Genomic DNA, 16074 nt, shown 5'->3' with positions numbered 1-16074 from the left:
ATTCCAGAAGCCACTGTGTCTCAAGTCATACATTCCCCATAGGGAAATGAGTATCTATATCTATATCTATATCTATATCTATATCTATATAAGAATGGATTTTAAATAACCCATATGGCACTGAATATCTGTTGCTGGAGAGTCACAGTGGAAGAGTGTACAGGGATTGTTTTTGTAAGAAGGAGCATACATCTCAGTGAGAACCAGGCATCTTGCTTGCATGCTTGCTTGCCAGCCTGTCCAAACAGTATTAGTGATTCCGTGTGGTGTACATTTGTTCCTCCCCCCTTGTTCAGTTGTCGCTACGCCCCTGAGCCCCTGCAAGGGGTGGGAAATCTGCTGCTTGACCTGGGACAACAGAACCAGATTGAAAAGTCCTCTTGTTGGTTTCACATGCACAACCAATCCGAATGCTGGCATGAGGCCACAGCCACTGACCTTAGAACAGCCTCTAATGATGGCCCTGCTGTGAGCACAGCATCAGCCACTGATGTAGCAGCACTGATGTTTTCCTCCTGCCCTGATCAAGCGGAGCAGGGCCATGTAAGGCCACTTCTGGCAGAGTCTAGGGAGGGGCGAGTCTGGGAAGCCAATCAGTAGTTGAAAGGCTGCTAGGATCAAAGGAGAGCTGCTGCGAACTTGTTGGGTCAAGCTTCACAGCGAATGCCTGGCAGATGAGTGTTTCCTTGATAGGGAACAGGAGGAGGTCACCACCTTAGCTGCAGCAATGAAAACCACTGTTTATACCTCTATCATTACAACATTACAGAAGAAGAGTCCTGCTGGTTTAGATCAAAGCTCCATCCAGCCTAGCAACCTGTTTTGCATAGTGGCCAGTAAGATGCCTTTGGGAAGTGCATATGCAAGGCATGAAGGCAATTGCTCCCATCTGCTTATGTATATATTCTCTTTTATTAATAGATCTTTTTTTAACAGGGCGAGTGGAACAATTGCATCTCTCCATTGTTTAAAGAGATAGGAACCATTTGCTCTTCATGAGACAAACTTTGGCCAACCACTTTGAAGAAGAGATTCCAGGCTCAATAGATTCTTCTGAATGGATTAACTGCATTAATTGGATCTGTGAGAACAAGCTACTTTTCAGGTCTGCAAACTGACTCATCAAGGCAAACAAAGCCCACCAGTAAGGTCTGGTAGCCCATGAGGGTCTTGATCGTAAAAACAAGAGGAGTGTAGGTGTGTGAGTTGCAGGAGACATTTGGCAACATTGTTTGGTGGGTTGCCAGTTGTGCAGCCCTGTGTTAGTCACAAGTGAATAGAACAACTGATAAATTGGGGGCAATAATCACCTTACTGCTCTTGACCAACTATTAAGAGAAAATATTCGCTTGAACAAGATAGGACAAGAGTTAGTGCTTTGCATGTTAAGATTTGGGAAATACTGACCTTAATAAATTTAAGTATTATTTGCATTTTATTGATTGATTGATTGATTGATCAATCGATTGATTGATTGATTGATTGATTGATCAACCAGTGACTGTTGCTGGTGTCTATCTTATGTTTCTTTTTAGATTGTGAGCCCTTTGGGGACAGGGTTCCATCTTATTTGTTTGTTATTTCTCTGTGTAAACCGCCCTGAGTCATTTTTGGAAGGGCAGTATAGAAATTGAATGAATGAATGAATGATTGATTGATTGATTGATTCAATTTATATACCACCCTTCCAAAAATGGCTCAGGGCGGTTTACATCATTAATGCTTTACATTAATACAGAGAGGAATAAAAGCTATTGATTTCAGGAAGGAACTGCCTAATTTTGTGAAATTTCACAGTTTTAATAGAATTATTATGTGTATTTTCCCCCCTCTCTCAATTTTTTTTAAAATATAAACATATAAATACTCCAAAAGAAGAAAGAAAAGGCAGGAACTTGGGGACATATTTGCAATGCTGCACATCCCAAGTGACTTGATGATCTGATATGTTGCCATGAAGGTCTCTGTCCTCTGTTGAAATGTTCAAAATGTCATTCTCACAATTATAAAAGAAATCTCCAGAGACTTCAACCTTCTTCAGAGAATGGTTAACTGACCATTCCATTGTGCTGTGGTTGGAAGACTTTCAGATATGGTGTCCCCTCCCACCTTGCCAAATCTTGTACAAAATCTCTTACAGCTTGTAATTATATAGTATTTGGCATCTGAACACCACTATAGCGATTAGTTTCTGACATACACTCAATGATTCTGTGTTCACACTCATCACAATATCATGCTGGAACTCCTTAAAAGCATTTGTTTGAGAGACAACATAACCCTGATGAATAAACTTCCTCTTTGAAGATTATCATATAAATGAAAGTGTAGAAAAACAAACAGTTCTCTTTCTTTCATGCATGTAGTTAATGAGCAAGAAGCTGTTCAGGAACTAAATAGAGATTCACCAGTAGTACAGTATCTTTGTTTCCCTAATTCGTGGCGAGCGTGACACAATGTGCACTTTGAACTACAAAGCTCATGTATGGCCGCTGCAGATTTTCACCACAAGGGAGCTCTTGTCCTCAAGTAGGGCCTGAGCTTGCGCTGAGATGAAATGTCAGCGGTGGTGGTGGTGGGGATAAGATCTGAGGTCCTGCAGTGAGGGAAGGCCATCTCTAGGCTGCTCCATCTTGTGACTTGATGTTGGACTACCCACCCACCCCTTGGTGGACATTATGGTGTGGCATCTGGACATTATGGTGTGGCAGCCTACAGTAAGGCTGACCCAGGTGAAGACTTCTCCCATATGCATACAAGAAGACATGCCTCTAGATGTAAACTCTTACATTCAGCAGGACTGATGTTTAGTGAAGAAATGGCAGCTGCAGGTGAGAGGGATGATGACAGTATTGTCTTGCTCCTCTCCCTCCTCTTATCTGGCTGTGGGAAAGCTTTGATGATTCCCAAAAGTGTGTTTTGGGGTGTCCGCACAATAGCACCACTTCTGTCCCAGCCATATTTATTTCTGGCAGGCCAGCCAAACTGCAGGTCGTCTAGTGGCATAGCAGTGAGCACCTAGTTCTCATAAAAGTGAAACTGTTGGGTAGGAAGTTTTCCAGCAGGGGGTGTAACAATCACTTGCTTTTCCATGTTGTGAACAGTCAGTTATCCAAGCCAGAGAGAATAATGAAGTTGCTTACAGACTTTGGTCTCCTCTGTCTGCTAACATCACATTCACAGCATGCCACATCTAGGGCATGCATGTTTGCAGAGCTGACGCCTGATCTCGTTTTTTCAGCGTATGCTGGGATCCAGACCCATCAGCTGGAATCCAGACCCCTTTGGGGTCTTGGCTTTGGGAAATAGCACAGGAGGTAGTCTATTCTGTTGTTCAATCCAACATATGTATGATGATTTTGGGAATTTACTAGCAGGGTATTTAGGGTTATTGATCCATTTGCATGTCTCTCTGTGGCTTATAAACACCTGCATAGTAGCCCCTAATTTTTTTTTGTGGGTTCATGGATCCCTATGGAGAATTTTCACAGCAGGCTGCAGGAGGGCATAGACCACAGATAGCCAACTGATTTCTTTACTATATTAGGCTACCTTTCAGCTGTAATGAACATCCTCAATGAAGAACTTTGTCACGCTCCCTCCCTCAGTGTTTTAAAAAAACATATCAAAATGTACCTTTTTAAGGAGGCTTTTAAATACTCCATTATTGTTTTGTTATATCTGGTACGTTCTTGAGCTTCTTTAGATTTTTATAATTTTCAGTTTTAATTTGAATTTAATAATTGTGGTTTTTAATCTGACTTTTTTTTTTTAAAAAAAAATTTTAGTTGATTTTATTACTTTTATTGTATCTGTGTCTATCTTATTGTTGTGAGCAGTAGTGCACTGGAGGGGTGGGGTATAAATATTTTAAATAAATAATAATGGCTTTCAAGACCATTTACAATAAAAATAAATTAGAAATAATGCATAATGAAAGCAATTCAATAACTCCACAAACCAATGAAAACAGCAGGAGCAACCGGACAAGTAGTCTTGTGTTTAGTATCAGGACAGTGCCAGAATCAGCAGAACAGTATCAGAATAAGCAAAACATCAACCAATAGCAGGAATAATTTGTCTGCTCTAATCTAATCTCTGAAAACACAGCAAAAAAAGATATGTTTTCACTCTGCTCTGAAAAGAGAGGCAAGATTGTGCCTGCTGAACATCCAAAAAGAGGGAATTCCAGAGATAAGGAACCATTACAGAAGAAAAAAAAATGCATATGGCATCTTGTAAGACCTGGGCAGAATCTACTCCATCCACTGAAGAGGTAGCCTTCTTTAGGGATCCTGACTTATGTGATGTGGGCTTGCTTCTTGCTCAGCACTCACCAGTCCATTGCTAGCACAGGCAGGGTGTGTGTGTGTGTGTGTGTGTGTGTGTGTGTGTGTGTGTGTGTGTACAACACAATGTCATTGTTCTCATGATCAGCTCTACCCAGGTAGGGCTGGTTGTGAGAACTGCTGGGATCACTCCCAATCCTGGCGCTCCTCTGCCAGGTATCCCAGGTTTGTAATCCAGGCTAAAAGTGAGGTAGGATGATATGCATACAACTCTTGCCTCACTGCCTGGTCATGTGGGTGAGTGGGCTGCCGACAGCTCCTTTCAAGCTGCTGACAGCCATACTAACCATAGAGCCAGGGGGAGGAGTGGCCCAGCAGCCAGGAGATGTCTCAGTGCTCACACGGTGCATTGTGGGATATCTGGCGGCTGGGATTCGCTCCCCCTGCCTTGCCGCTCACCAGCTTGTGTGGGCACGCGAGTGGCAGAGTGCTGGTTAGGCTCCGGATTGTGTTGGAGAAGATAGGTAGTATCTTGTCTTCCTCCCAGCCCTCCCAGCCCCAGCAGTCATGTGAATGGCCTTAATGTGTCAGAGCAGCTATGCACCATTCCCATTGGGAATGCTGGGAGTCAGGTGCTGTTGCTCTGTCGCACTGCATCATTCTCACAGAGCTCCCCCTGATTTCACTAGCAACAGCAATGGAGCCCCACTTGGGTATGTGGCTTGCTGCACAGTATGTAAGTCACTTTCTCTAGAGCTCCAAGGGATAGTAAGCTAGTGGCAAAATCCTGGCAGGACCTCAGATGGCTGCCTTTCATTTAGGTGCCCTTCGTCAAGTCAATGAGTTCATGATCCACAGATCCAAAACAGATCAGAATACAAAGGGCTGGCGCATTATTTACCTAGCACTTCCTTGGTCAGCTCTCTTGGCAGGTCCTTCATGGGGCATCTATAGGGGAGGATGCAGTTGTTTGAACCACAGGATAGCTTCATCAGTTTGTACCAGTCCTAGAAACAGAGCTAGTCCTACTGCAAGGTAACTTATTCTTCTTCTTGGGCAAGGCTGTGTGTGTTCACATGGTCTTGGCTGGTGGCTTTGTTGTGACCCAGCTCAGGCTCCAGAGTGGACTAGCTAAACTGTTTTAAGAAGACAGCATCAGCCTTGGCAGGACTAGGAATGACATCTAGCTACAGGACAGTGACATTACATATGAGTGCATCTGGGGATATCCTTTAGTGATGGGTTACATTTATAGCTTGTGTTTCTTCCACCATGGACCTCAAGAGCTCATTCATCCAGAGAGCGCTCAAAGCAAGGCCTGCTAAGCTTCAGCAAAGTTGCTGCATCATGTGTCTCTCTCAGACCATGTCTCTTTAAAAGATTGTTGGGGTGGGGGAGGGGCTAGAATTGGCCTCCAACCAGTCCTGTAACAAGGAGAGATTCAAACTCATGCCTTCAGGGGATTGATAAAGAGGAGTGATGTGTCTAACCTGCGACCAAAGGTGTTCAACCTGCATCCATTTCCCCCTAATGTCATTTCCTCCCAGGTTTCGTTGACCAGCACTAAGACTAGCTTTTGCCTCAATAGGCTTTGTGCCCTCTCTATTATTCTAGTTGCCAATTTCACATTCAACATATAGTATTAAATAGATATACAATAGTTGTGGCCTTGCTGTTTTCACACTAGCATTATTTGTATTGGCTCAGTGTGCCACCCGCTCCCTAAAATTCTCTTGCTCTCTACACATGAAGTGCACACAGAACTGAAAATAATGAAATAAGACCCCTGTTTAACAGAATATAACACAAACTAGCTGAACCAGGTGCAGACCATCTGTGCCTCTAGTCCCCCCACCGGCTTTCTCCCCCCCCAAGCCCACCCGCCCGTCGCCACTTTCTCTCTCCCACCCACCCACCGCTGCTTTCTTCCCCCTGCCATTCGCCGCTTTCTCTCTCCCACCCACCCACCGCTGCTTTCTCCCCCCCACCACCGGCCACCACTTTCTCCCTCCTGCTCCCGCCATGATTTTTCTCCCCCCATTCACCCACTGCTGCTGCTTTCTCCCCACTCTCCTCCTCCCTCAGCCGGGATGAGCCGCGCCACCTCCATTATTAATGCCCCCCACTGGCTTTCTCCCCCCACAAGCCCACCCGCCAGTCGCCGCTTTCTCTCTCTCTCCCACCCACCCACTGCTGCTTTCTTCCCCCTCCCCCCCACCGGCCGCCACTTTCTCCCTCCTGCCCCCCGCCATGATTTTTCTCCCCCCATTCACCTACTGCTGCTTTCTCCCCACTCTCCTCCTCCCTCAGCCGGGACGAGCTGGGCCACCTCCATTATTAATGCCGGAACTCTCACAGCGTGTCACGAGAGTTCTGCCGCCAAATCCTGGGCATGCTGCCTAAGAGAATTAAATACATAGATGGCCCCACAGCTCTAACAGGCAACAGCTGGCAGCATGATAGTGTAGCAGAGCGTAATAAAGCAGAAACTGAGGCTTATTAAATGTATTGAACAAAGTTACTAAGGTATATTACTTAACTATTACCAAATTATAAACAACAGTCCTGCTCTAAGTGAAAGATCATCCTAACAGAAAAACAACAGTCTCCAGCATCCAGTAAGAAATACAAACTGACCAATCAGTCTACAGAACTGATGACTGACACAAACATTCTAAATTCTACCCCAAGCCTATACACAGATATGCATACAATAGATCAGTGGAAAGAACAAAGACAATGTATATACACAAAAATCCCAACAGATAGATTAAAAACAATCTGTCTTTGTTCTAGGGGGCTCTTTCATTTATGATATTCCCTAATGCCGTTTTGAGCATTATTTGTATATCTTGTATGCAGTGGTCACAGTTCACATACATCTTAGTACTTCTCCATGATATATGGAAATTGGAACTGTAAAGGCAATATTGTTGGTACTCAGATTTTTCTTTCCAATTGGATCCCTTTATTAGAATGTTCCAGAATTCCCATTTTGGAAAAGATATTTAAATATCAAGGAGCATCAGTATAAAAATCTAGTGAACCATTTATCCAATGATTTCCTACCAATTATAGATCAATTGTTTCTGATTCAAAGACCCCCACATGGGAATTTTCTGGACATAGCGATCTGATCTGTCCTTCGTATATGCAACCCAATGTAGGACTCTGTTGTGAATCAAAAGCTAAAGTATCCAAAGCAGTTGTAAATCTGCCACTTTGCCTCTGAATTCACAAGGCCGGACACAATTACTATACTCTATAGTATGTAGTCATTAGTGTTATGGCAAGTGTTTGGTGTGAACAGTTCAGTTCTGTTGTATACTCCATATATTAATGTTCTGTGAGTGGTTTTGGTAATTTGCAAGTAAGTACACTTTATAAAATCCAGATAAAAATAGCATTTTGGTTATTTCTACATACTTGTATCATATACAAAAATATTCAAGCATTTTTAGTGGGAAAGGGCTTCTTATGCTATGCTCATGCTGACAGTGTTGGGCACCCCAACATTAGACCCAGAGGTACCAACTCAGAAGTATATAGAATTCAGGCCTGTGTCTGATTTCATTTTATATTAAGAAATGAATTAATACCTGGACTCAGGGTGAATTGACACCCCAGATCTCAACTGGTCTGCGAGGGAAGAGGCGATCCAGCATTGTATTGTGAAATGGGTACTCAAGGAAGCACAAAAGCCAGGCCAGAACAATCCAAATGCTAAAATGTGACTCACTATCAGATAATGTCTGTGGAAGAGGCCAGAGGCTGATCTCCCCTTTCCTGTTGCAAGAAGTCTATGTTAATCCTTGTCAATTATTGCTCTGCTATACTTAATTGCTCTCTATAGAAATTCAACATAGGTAAATGCACACAAATAAAACACCTATAGACTTTAATTCTTACTTTACTAACATTTTAACACCTTTTGGGATCAGGCTAGCAAATCTGGGACAAGAGAAGATGCCCATTTGCAGCTCAGAGATGCAGATTTGCTTTGGGCAATGTCCCCCCCTTCTAATCTCACAGCTTACAGAAGATGGGATTCAGATCTCTCTGGACTGGCCAATATCCTGAATAATTAAAAGACATTATCCAGAAGGTAACAGCATTGTCACCTTTCTGGGGACCCAGGAAAAGATGAGGAGATGTGAATAGACTCTATGAGAGATCAAAGGAAAATACAACTATAAAGAATGAGGCCGATACTGGACAGAGAGCAAGCAGTCTCTTGCCTACAAGCAGTCTTGTGCCTACAAGCAATCTTGTGCCTACAAGCAAGATCTGCTCACAAGCAATCCCAGAGTTTGCTGCTAAGCCGCGGGGCAACAAGCAGGAACTCTGTTCATGGACAGGAGCTGTCTGTGACTTCCACTGCACAGTGGGAAGTCAAGACTTCCCCAGCCATGGTGCTCTGACTCAGCCGTGCTCTGAGCAAACTGCATGCTTGATCCAAAAGCTCCTGTCTCCAGTCAAAAGCCTCGCTCCTTCAGCTGAAAGATCCACCACTCTCAAGCCTCTGATCCTGGTAATATGCTGCCTCTACAAGCCTTGGATCCCTCCATCCTCTCCCCTTCTTCTCCTTTCCCCCTGTCCCTCTACTAATTCCTGATCTCCCCAAACCATGCCAGCCCTCAGCCTTCCTTACCTCCCCCCCACCTTTTCCATCTATATCTGAATTGTGTTTGGCTCTAGGAAGATTTAATACACACAAATATGTTAGTTAGGAACACTGGGTGAATATTGGGGCTGGCTAGGGTTGAAATACTGTTAATACTGATAGAATGTTCTGCTTTTCAGCTCGGTTAGATTGATGTTGTTATTCTTTTATACTCAGTAAAGCCCATTGAATCATTTAGGATTGGTTTGATCTCCTTTCTTCCTTGTGCCCAGATCCGACATGGTCACTATATAAAAGAACTTGGTCACTTGGTGACACTATGAGACAGGCCTAATTTTGTATGCTGGCTAATGAGCATATTTAGTATATAAATCAGGCCTGGACCACAACAGGTACTTCTTAGATTCAGTTCTCGTGATCCAGCAGGTAAATCTAGAAAACAATGAGGTTGTTCTCATGACCAGCCCTACTCAAGTAGGGCAGTGCTTGCCTGGGTTGGGCTGGTTGTGAGAAGCACTGAGATCACTCCCGATTCTGGTGCTCCTCCACCAGGGAGCCTGGGTCTGGAAGCCAGGCTAAAAGTGAGGTAGGAGGACGCACACGTGCCTCCTACCCCACTGCCTGGGTATGAGTTAGAGGTGTGCACAGAACTGTCAGAAGCAGTTTGGTTCGAATTAGAACTGAACTGTCCAGTCCATTTACCGGTTCATTATAACTGACAGCAGTTCAGTTCGTGCTGTTGAACCAGATTGAACTGGTTTGGCCCAGTACAACCTGGTTTGAGTGCTCTGCTTGTTAAGGGGAATACGGTAAGGATTCCCCTTTACAAGCAAAGGGGGGATTCCATATTTAAGTATCTAAAAAGGGGTTTGGAGGCAGGTGAGAGGGCACCTTACCCTTCATGGTGGCAGTGGCTGTGGTAGTGGCTCCCTGGCAGTGGCAGGGGCAGCTCCATGGTGGTGGTGGCAGCCCCTCTTGGCCCTACCTGTGCTCTCTTCCACAGGCCAGCAGGTGGCCCAGTTCTGGTCTCCATGTGGATGCCATTTGCATGACCTCCATGCATGCGTGGAGTCCGTTTAAGTCACCAGGCAATTTTTGTGGTGAAGTAAATGGCCTCCATGCATATGCGGAGGCTGGAACCAGCTTACCTGCCAGCCTGCAGTGTAGGGAGAATATTGGTGGGGCCAAGAGGGGCCACAGCTGCTGCTGGGGAGCCACCGCCACAGCCATTGCCCCAAAGGGTAAGGTGCCCTCTCGTCCACCCCCCAAACCCCATTTTAGATACTTAGATAGGGAATCCCCTCTTTCCTTGTAAAGGGGAATCCTTACCAGATTGCAATTAATTAAAGGAGAATCCTTACCAGATTACCCTTTACAATCAGAGCTCTTGAACCAATCGAACCGGGCCGAACTGTTTCAATCCAAACTGGGCCTGATTTGCTTTGAACTCAGACTGGCCCCTTCTTTTGGGGGGCCGGTCCAGTTCCCACCCCTGCTGTATCTGTACTTGGGCTACCAGCAGCTGCTCCTAAGCTGCCAGCAGCCATCTGCATCATAGAGGCCAGGGGTAGGAGCATCCTGGCAGCATCCAGGCATCCCAGTAGGGATGTGCAAGAATAGTTCATGCACTCCCCGGTGAAGCGGTGGGGGGGCATGCCTTTAAAAGAGCAGGTAAGGAGCTCCTTTACCTGTTCACCCCCGCCTTGCTGTATTTCCCCTGCTGGTGCTCAGTTTTTCAAGAGACATGAGGGGCTGCAGTGATGTTCCCTGCAGCCCTAATTGATGTTGACACACAGATGGCCGGGTTGCATTTGCGTGCTATGCTGACCACGCTCATGGCCAGCGCATATGTTCCCCAGCCATGTGCCTGCCGATGCCGATTGGGGCTGCAGGAAGCAGCGCTGCAGCCCTGCACATCTCTTGAGAAACTGAGTGTCGACAGCAGATAAGCGGTTCTTTTAAAGGCACCGCCTGCCACTCAAGCCAGCTCAAACTGGCTCATGCACATCCCTACTTACCAGTGCACCACACTGCTTGTGTAATGCATTGTGGGCTTTCTGGCAGCCCAGCTTCCTTACTAGCAACTCCCACTCACCATGCTGCTCTTCGCTGTGCCGCTTGTCTGGGCACGCAGATGATAGAGCCTTGGAGGTTCTGGCTCCTTCTTTCCCTCCCAGCCCACCTCATTTGGGTCACGAGAACAACCTCAAAGAGTCTTCTCATGACTATCAAAATATTAGTTTAGTATATTCCATGGGCCATGGATAAGTAACTGCAATGAAGATGAAGAAGAGCATCCAATGCACACCTGAATCCACATAGACTCTACAAACGTAGGCCTTCATCCACCTGCAAAACATCTTTGCAGGATTCAAGGTGAGGTTTCTATCATTGCACTTGTCTTAAAAGTTTTGAATAGCTTATATTTAACTCAAGCAAGACACTGCTTGAAGAGTCAGTCTTTTTGTTTTTCTTATTTTACTAGCATACATTTACAACCTTCAATCCTCTTGTAACCTCCTTTGTCTTTTAATGAGCTGTGAAAAAGCTCTCAAAGGACATCTGATTTCCCTTGACACTTGTTTTCTACTTTAAATCTCCTCTGGTTTGTAGAAGCTTCAAAGGAGCTTCTCTTCTCAACTAATTCATGATTATGGATTTTTTCTTCAGGCCTTAGCACTTATTATGTGACAAGTTACAAGGTTACATTTTGAGCCAAATAGGGACACCTCATTTGTGTTGCAATGGGCCAGCTCATTTGTATCTTGTTAAGCTAAAATGCTAACCATAGGGATAGAGCAGCCCTTCCATTTAGTGAGTACCTTCATGAATTGCAAAAATGGGAAGAATGTAGACAATGGTGAAGGGCTAGATCCCTTGAACATCTCATTTCAGCCTTGGCACCCTGGTTGTTGGAGAAGGCTCTCTGTTCCCAAGGCAAACATATTGGGGAGGGGAAGGAAGCCACATATAAGTTGTCCACCAAGTGGCTACAACAGATGCTGGAGCTGGTGATCACATTTCTTTCAGACAAAGGCAAATAACTTTCTCAGTTCTAGAACCTCTTCATCTCTTTGAACGGATCAGATGTTTCTTCCTATGTTTCCTTTCTGTGCATGCAGGAAAGTAGAAGTGGTATTCTCTCTCTGGGACAGATAAAAGACTTGGTTTTCACTTTGACATACAAGTGTGCTGCCTTAAGTATTTGTACATCTGCACTCTTGCACAAAACCACCAACACTTCTTATAATACCCACAGCAGCGTTGGCCAATTGGACATGCCTGCATAACACTGCACAACATGTAGGCCACTGTCAATCCTCTTGGAATCCACCAATCAGGGGCGTAGCTATAATTGAACGAAAAGGTTCAAAGAACACGGGCCCCCAGCTCCTGAGGGCCCTCCAGTTCCACCCCTCCTTATTTTCTTCATTATCTCCCTCACCCTGGGGGGCCGCCAGAGAGAGGGATAAACATGGGCCCCCTCTCCCCTAGCTATGCCCCTGCCACCAATCACTAACTGCACCAGTGCAATGGGGAAATGGCAATCTTTGATGCCCTTCCCTTTACTGGGAAGTTCTCTGTGCCACTTGAAAATATGTCCCTAGGGTTGTGCAGCTCCTGGGGACCACTGTTCCCTGTAAGAGGGATTCCCAGATGCAGTTGACTACAACTCCCAGAATTCTCAGCCAAAGACGATTGCGGCTGGGATTGCTGGGAGCTGTAGTCAACAACATCTGGAAATCCCTGTTACAGGGAACACTGCTGAGGACATATTTTCAGGTGACACAGAGGGTTTCTAGGAAGTGAAGGCATTAAAAATGGCTGCTTCCCCACTGCACTATTGCAGTTAGTCAGGAAGTTCTGTTAGGCTGCTCTCTAGCTGCACTAGCACTTTCTTGCTCTGTATGCCAGCCAGTACATTTGGAGGTCTGATGAAGAAATCAGAGGGGCCCTTGAAGCATGTTGGCAAAGCTAGAATGGCTGTAAACAGAGGCACTCTTACCCCTAGACTTCCAGGCTGAAGTCCAGGGTCTCCACATGCCCTGGGGGCCTCCAAATCCTTTTTCGTCTGTCCCAGGTGGTGTGGTTGCATTAAAAATGTGTTAAAAATACTGTTTGTGGGGGTGGGGGCCTCCAAAGGCCTTTAGGTCTAGGCTCCAGAATTATCTAGGTAATCCTCTGGCTGTAAAGGGTGGATCCAGAAACAATTATATAACCAGAAGTTACTTATTGATTGTATGACAGGAAGGCACGGCTACTCAAAAAGGACACAAAGGATTCTTGTTCAAAACTGATTTCCCACAAGGAAGTCTGTAAGCAGCTTCAGGTGCTGCAAGAAGAGCAGAGTACATAGCACATACATATTTAAAAAACAAATTTGAGTGCATTCAGGTGGCTTTTTCTCAGCCCCTTGTTGGGTACTCTAGTGCATCACCGCGTCTGGAAAGCAACCTGGAGAAGAGACAGAGATATCCTCCTAAGCCACCTCCATACTCTTCACGGGAAGATGGTTGGTATCTACTCTTTCAAAGTTGTTGTAAGAACTGTTAAGCTAATGGATGTAAAATAAGGTACTATATAAATGCAAAGTACTGTTATTGATCATCCACTCATTTGTTAACAAATATAGAATAAAGAGAGACCCAAAGACCAAAGTGAGGAACCCTATTAAACTTGCGCATAAGGAATCGGTTAGCACCATTAAAAACAAGCCTGATAAAGAGGCAGGGAGAGATTAGATGTGGCTGGCAGGCAAGCCACGAAGTGAAGTAATAGCAAGAAAGGCAACTGCATAAGTAAAACACCTTGGGTGACAAATGCTGTGCTGGAAAATGACTGCAAATATGAATTCCAAAGCCCCAGTGAAAAAATGACAAGGCTGAAAAAGAAAATGTAAATCGTGATTTATTTGCTAGGACTTTGATCAGGCTATTATTACTCAAAGGACAAGATGCTTGAAAAGGAAGAGGAAAATACACGAGAAAAGGAATTAGGTGCCTAACTAGACACTACCGGGATGAAAAGGTGTCACTGACCCACACCTCCTATCTCTCCCTCCAGTAAAGTCAAGTTATAGAAAAAACTTTACCCCAGCAAGGAGTAGCAGTTGTGAAAATGGTGTGGAAACATGGAAAGTGATGCAGTCACACCACACCTTTCTTAATTAGAAGTTACCTAGGAGTCATGGGGCAATGGCAGCTACTGGTCCTCCATAATTTTTTGTTATGCTCATAGGCTACTTTCCCAGGGTTTGTTTCTCCCAGGGAAACAGCAGCACCTCTGTTTCTATGCAAGGGCTATTACATTCTCCCTGGGAAAGAAAAGACTCTCCATTGATCTTGCAGAGCACTGATTTCCTTCAGAGAATCCATGTATGTGTGGTCTTGAGATGGACTGCACAGTCTGGAATCATTCTGAAAGCAAGTTGAAGGCATTCAAGAATGGTGCCGCAAACATCTGGGAGCTGTTCAAGAGACTTAAAAAGCAGGGAAATATGACCAGATTGGGAAAAGGAAGTGGCATTAATTCAAAGTGGGAATTCAGATGACATGTTTCCATCTCATAATTGTAACTGTCATACTGGGGTCTTAATTTCATTAGTTATCAGCCAGAGTCAAGCTGGCATGTGACAAATTCATTGCCTGTAACCATCACACAAACTGGTTATTTGAACTCACCCATAATCTGTGCATCAACATAATATGAAGAATACATGATAGATACAGTGCCCAACATGACACTCAAGACTAATGGTGATGGAAGGCATCAGGGCACTGCTGCTGCGAACACAGAAACAGCACCACCACTGTTGTTGACTAGCAGCTCTGCAACAGTGGTGTCCACCACGATGGTTTCCACCATTTGTCAAAATGGGGGAACTGTGGGAACACTGCTTGCACAGCCATTGGTCAATGACAGCAGCACCTCTGTTTCCATGTCTACAGCAGTGGCACTCTGATGCCTTCCATCGCGGTTTGGCTTGCATATCATGTTGGCCAGTATGTTCACTTCAGTAGCCTCATCCACCAGAAGCAGTAAGTCCTTACTACTGCTGCTGCTATTTTTATAACACTTTTTGACAAAAAAAAAATTCTCTAAGTGATTTACATAGAAAAAGAATAATAAATAGTGGTAGTGATAATAGTAATTACTTGCTGAACTGGGCGCAGAGCATTTGAGCTTCTAGTTCTCCCGCTCCCCCCCCCACCCCTGCTTTCTCCCCCGCTTTTTGGCCCCCCCACCATCTCCCCACCTTCTCACTGGCTTGTCATTTGGCTGGCAGGCAGGCCCGGAGAGGGAGGCTGTACCGCCCTCTCTGCCACCTGCTCAGCCATTCTCCAGTGTGGGCCGACCAGGTGCTGGAGAGGGCGGCTGTGCTGCCCTCTCTGCACTTCACATTTCATGCCCAGTGCCTTCCTTTGCGTAAGCAGGCAGGCCAGAGAAGGAGGCTGTGCTGCCTTCTCCACTGCCTGCCCTGCACATTCGGCCCAAGTGTGGGCATGTTTCCTTCGGGCTGGCAGGCAGGCCTCTTGCTCGCCACCGCTGCTTCCTCGCCGCCTGCCTGCTGACGCTTCCCCACCAGGTGCTTCCCTGCTGGCCACTGTTTTCTTCTCTGCTCGCCCACCACCATCTCCCCCCCCCCTCCGCTGGCCTGGCTGCTGCCATCATTTTCTTCCCTCCCACCTGTGCCCATCACTATCCAGGCAGCTGCTTGCGAACTCTTGCGAGAGCTGCCACACATGAGATTAGCGACGGGTACATTTTAGAAAATTATATAGAGAGATTATTATTAATAAGAATAAGTTATAATAATAATAAGTAGTAGCAATAAGAAGAAGAAGAATGAGGGGGAAGAAGAATAATGTGAAAGAATGTAGAATGTAGAAAGGAGGGGGGAGGAGGAGGAGGAGGTTTCCTGTCCCCAGAGGGCTCACAGTCTAAGATGAAACCTAAGGTAGACACCAGAAACAATCACTGGAGGGATGCTGGCATTGAATAGGGCCAGTTTCTCTCCCACTGTTATATATAAGAGAATCACCACCTTCAAAGGTGCCTCTTTGCCTAGTTCAGGGGCTACTGGTCTAAGAGCAGCTGCAATTAAATTAAAACTTCAAAGTTTTCATGCGGCATCCTTGTATATTCAGGCAGCAATTATGC

Source organism: Hemicordylus capensis, chromosome 1 (assembly GCF_027244095.1).
Source record: "Hemicordylus capensis ecotype Gifberg chromosome 1, rHemCap1.1.pri, whole genome shotgun sequence".
NCBI classification, from domain to species: Eukaryota; Metazoa; Chordata; class Lepidosauria; order Squamata; family Cordylidae; genus Hemicordylus; species Hemicordylus capensis.
The sequence above is the reverse complement of the archived record's forward strand: the minus strand, read 5'-3'. Positions refer to the sequence as shown.